At 39.8% G+C, this 5,307-nt stretch overlaps 1 pseudogene; it reads right to left on the reverse strand.

Moving 5' to 3' along the window:
• Positions 1-1,574: 1,574 nt before the first annotated feature.
• On the reverse strand, positions 1,575-4,605 carry LOC137736189 (sucrose synthase 2-like; annotated as a pseudogene).
• Positions 4,606-5,307: the final 702 nt, after the last annotated feature.

The raw sequence follows: 5,307 nt of genomic DNA on the forward strand, positions 1-5,307 counted from the left end.
ATACTATAATTATTACCTACACCTCCCACACCTTTATTACCATTATACTCCTTGGGATTGGGCAAATTCTGAATATCTGGAGTAATGTGTGCGTTGGCACCTATGTCCAGGAGCCCATATCCATTAATGCAGTAGGGCAATGAAGGATATCACGTAAAACAAAGGAGCAATCATTGGTATTAAGTTGATTTGAACCGCAGTGTGCAATCGAGATACCAGAATTATTACCTACTCCTCCCACACCTTTATTACCATCATACTCCTTGGGATTGGCCAAATTCTGAATATCTAGAGTAATGTGCAAGTTGGCACCTGTGTCCAGGAGCCAAGATCCATTATGCTATTTGTTAAGAGTGATAGGTGAAGACATCATTGCTGAAAGACATTTGGTCAGGATTCTGCCTTCAAATGCAGTGTTCATGCATTGATAACAGTCAAGTGCAGGATGACCTGGTTTGCCACAGATTTGACAAACAATTCTATCACCACAGGAAACAAACTTTTCTCCATTACCTTGGTTGCTCTACAGATTATTGTTGTTGTGAAGGTTATGCCCTCTTTGAGTTGTGCCACGGTTTGAGGAGTTGCCTCGTCCACCACCACAAGAGCGACCACCACCATGGCCTCTTGAAGCTACAAAGGCATTGACAGTAGCTCCTTCAACCAAAAGAACATTGTGTTCCGTCAGTCTTTTTTATGTAGTCAGCATCATTGATTCAAGAGTTGGATATGTGATAGGAGTGTCACGAGCTTGTGCAGCACTCACAGTCATCTCGAACGATGGTCCAAGATTATTTAACACAATCTGAACCAATTCTCTATCACTCACAGGTTGCCTAGCAAGGGCAAGGTTGTCAGCTATCGCATTCATGCGATCCAAGTAATCCACCACAGATAGATCACCCTTTTTGGTTTGCAACAGCTCATTTCTCATAAACAAAATTTGATTTTGAGATGTGGATGCATACCTTTGCTCAAGAGCTTCCCAGGTAGCTTGAACATTTATTTTGCTTGCCACCACAGGTAAGACAGAAGCTGTAAGAGATCCATTAATCCAGCTGAGGATCATTTAATCCTATTGCACCCAAGTTGTGTACGCAGGATTCACAGTGGTTGAACCAGCAACATGTTTTGGAGGACACATCAGCGTGCCATCAACATACCCCATTAGGTCCCGACTTTTTAGAATAGGAATAATATGAGCCAACCACAATGGGTAGTTGGTTCTATCTAGTTTGATGTTTACGACAGTGGAGAAGGGATGGAATGTGGTGTTTTGAGGGTTGTGGTTAACAGCGGAGACATTGTTAACAACGGAGACAATGGGTAGTTGGTTCTATCTAGATTTGGTTTTCACCTTTCCTTCCTAAGGCCAATATTTGGGAATTGAGTTCTATCCAATTACCTATTTTCACTGCCTATCTTGTAACCCAGCCAATTAAAACAATAATTTATTTTTAGACTTGATGTTTTTCATGAAACTCAAAGTTTTTCATGCTTAATTTAAGCCAAAACATGTCTATAGAATCTAAATGTTCTACTTTTGACTGTGGACGTTTATCCCATAATACTGACTACAATCTTGATCTCTCCATTGCAGCAACATGTTGAACCTTAACATACTTGACTTTACCGCTCTGGAAGTATTTGGAAGCAACTACCTGAAGTGGGTTCAAGACGTGAAGCTCCACCTCATTGCAAAGAGTCTCAGGGCCACCATTAAAGCTGAAACGGGTAACCGGGGTGGTAAAGATGATAAAACAATCGCAATGATCTTCATCCGAATACATATACATGACGTACTGCAGACTGAGTATCTCGATGAAGAGCTCACTGTTACGAGCACGGTTCATCTGGGCTGCTATCCATCGGAACTGACCACTCAAGCTGTATTTCTTAATGAGGTCATGCATCTTGTCAATCTCTGCAATTTCTTCTCTATCCCTAGAGTTCTTGACATCCATGTAACCACCAACCACAACAAGGTTTACCATTTCTCTTAGCTTGGCGCTCTTAGCATGGCAGTCAACAAGTTCAGTTAAATTTTTCCCTCTATCAAGTCTTGCCATGGAAAAGACAATAGGCTTTGATCTATCAATCAACTGCTAGCCCACTGCATCACTGTCAAACGAGTATCAGACGATTGAGTGATGAAAATGAAGTACATGTATGTTGCAACCCTGATATCTATAAAATCTCAATGCCACTCAAAAGAGGCTTAAATTGTTTTTCAGAAGTTCTTCACTTAACATTAGAAGGTACTCACATATGCTCGTCGTTCTGCTCAGCACCATATAAGAAGTCTTCAATTGACCCATGTAGAGCAGTAAGCCTTTTTTCCTTGTCAGAATATGGAAAGTATATACACATATCTGCTCCTGGGGAGACGATATTAAACTTGGGATCAAAAACATCAATCCCGTGAACAACTCGATACGGCCCAGGAAGAGTGGGGGCAGTGTAGCTCTCATACTGTCCAACGTTATTCTTGCTGAGATAAAGAACAAGAAAATTAATCTTTAATGCAACAAACAAAACTGACTAGAATCCAGGGAGAAGAACAATGGGCCACATGCTGCAAATGATGCAATCCACTTCATTGTGACAGACAAGTCTTTGAACTTGTTAACCAACGTAACTTATATCATATGACTACATTTCAAGTGAAAAATCAGGCCGTAGATTAAAAATTGGAGGTAAAGAACTGGACGAACAATATAGTCAATTCATGTTCCAAAAGAACTAGACGAACAATCAAACCTTCCGGCAATCTCTTGGTATGTAATTATGAAATCTGCATTGCTCATTGCAATGAGATCGGCTGTGGATTGACTTGAAAAAAGGTACTTATCCTCATGCTTCTTCAGTTTTGACAAGTTAACTCCAATATATGCCCACTGTTATTCCACCAATCTCTGTGTTGCATCTGAAATAATGAATTAAAAACTAAAATTCGCCTGTGTGATTCCCAGTTTATAAGATAACAGAATTGCAACAAGATTTCCATCACTATAGTTTCCAATGATTAGATCTGGAACTCCCTGCAACTCAGCGGCAATTTCATTCGAGGCATCCTAGAAATAACACGATAAGAGAAAAAGAGTATGTTGTATAACCCGTAAGTAGTTATTAAGAACCCAACAGTGTGCATCATAAAAGTGAAGTACTCAGGCAGTAAAGGGGACAGAAAAAGAAATAAGGGGAGATTAAAGTGTTGAAATTAGATGATTCACCCACTCAAATTCAAATTCAGAATATGGTGTAGTTGGCGGGAACTTAGAAAGATATTCCTCTGCCTTTGCTAAAGCAGACTGAAGTCTGGGTATGCTCTGAATCCGATCGTTTAGCATCATTGCCTGCACAAAATTTTAGAACTAATATCATTCAGTCCAAAGGTACGAGTATTTCACAACCTTATTGTCATATTACTTCAAATATGGCTTTAGGTCTTACACTAAATCTGAATGCAAAGAAAAGACGACCAGAAAAATAAACCAAAGGGCCAAAAGAATTAGCATGATAACTGAAAAAGTGGAATGTTCATTCATGCAAGGCCCATAGCAAACTCAAACTTACATGTCCATCATGTTTGTGTGTACGAAGAAAATTGAGAAGAGACTCCAAACTTTCTTTGCTACGGAACATAACTGAAGATAAGTGACGGTTAAGGAATTGAACCCCATTTCAATTGATGATGAGCGGGTTGGTCGAGGGAAGTATGCATTAAATGGCTCCAGATCAAGTTCAAGCACATACTTATCGTTGCACCTAGGACAATGATTTCATTTTAAGACTGCATTCATGTATAATTGAACTGAAAGAACAAATAAAAACTGTCTAGTCCGCCTATGTAATGCTACTCCAGATAAGTAAATTGAAAGACTCGGCATAAATTACAAAATTCAGTAACAAGGATTAAGACAGGAGAGCCCTTGCTCTCCGTCTATAAGCTCTTCCTTGTGAACCAAAGATATTCAGCAACACTTAAATGATCCACACTGAGTTCATACACATTAACTCGAACATACTCCCAAACACCAGGCCTTGGACGAAGTGCAAAAGCCACGAAAGGAGCCAGAACAATTGCTTCCTAGATAACAAGCAAAGACCAAACTCAGAAAACCAGAACAACAAATGCAACTTTCATTAGCCATGCAGAATGAAGATTTCTGCTTTCTTGGTCCCAAATAAAAAATTACTTCAAATTGCAACATTTACTTGTCAATTTCTCAGCAAACAAACAGATACTAGAGCAACATCCTAAAAGAAGAAAAAAAAAACAGTAGCAATAATTGTAGGAAATTGACCTGAACAGACTGTAAGACTTTACTGAAGGATCTATCTTTGAGCTTCTGCATGCCTTCACCCTCCATGATCACGTTTTCGAGCTCGTTTATCATTTGATGGGGTTGCAGAATCCCATTTCCTCGAGCAACATACCTTCCAACACAACAAAGCCTCAACTTTCTCAAAACCCCACTCAATTCCAACCCAAAGAACCCTCCATTTGAAATGCAACGTGAGAGAGAGAAATATGTACCTGGAGAGAAGCAAAACGAGTTCATTGCGGTGAGCAGTGAGGGTGTCCTGAATGGTGTTGCGCATGGCTGAGACTGGAGGCTCCGACGAGACAAAAGTGGTTGACGGCGGAGCAAATCAGAAAAGGGAGAGAGGTGAAAGCGAAGGTGAGGAGGAGAAGAGGAAAACGAGAGGGGAGGAAGGAAATAAAAACGGCCATTGTTTTGCTGTGATCAGAGAGAGAGAGGAGTGAAAATAAATGTGAAGGGGCACCTGTCGGTGTTTCAGCGGCTGGATGCATGCCTCTGGAGGAAGCCTGACGCTTCTTCCCTCGCGATTTGAAATCATAACGAAAGCTTTTGGCGGCGACGCGGAGATCCCGGTGGCTGTGAACTGGGCTGCATTTGGGCCTTATGAAATTACGGGCTCTAAGGTAATTTTGGGTTTATCGGGTTCAAAAAAACCACCCGAATTATTTGACCGGGAATTAAACCGAACTTATATGTTTGGCCTCCCTTCAATTTTATTTAAAATAAAAACAACAGTTATATGCCTTGTGCAAAATTACCACAATTAAAATTAAAAAACTTATCGATATTTGGTGAGGGGCATTTGAAACAATTAACAACGTGTATTGATATCATATTTTTTTGGTAATGAAGAACCTAAAAAATTTTATAGTCTCAAAATTTAAAAAGGGAATTACTATTGACACTTCATAAATCTTATTTTGCACTCCAAACTTTCTATAATTAGAAAGAAAAATATACTTGTAAGGAATATAGAATA

This window comes from Pyrus communis, chromosome 6 (assembly GCF_963583255.1).
Source record: "Pyrus communis chromosome 6, drPyrComm1.1, whole genome shotgun sequence".
Lineage (NCBI taxonomy): Eukaryota > Viridiplantae > Streptophyta > Magnoliopsida > Rosales > Rosaceae > Pyrus > Pyrus communis.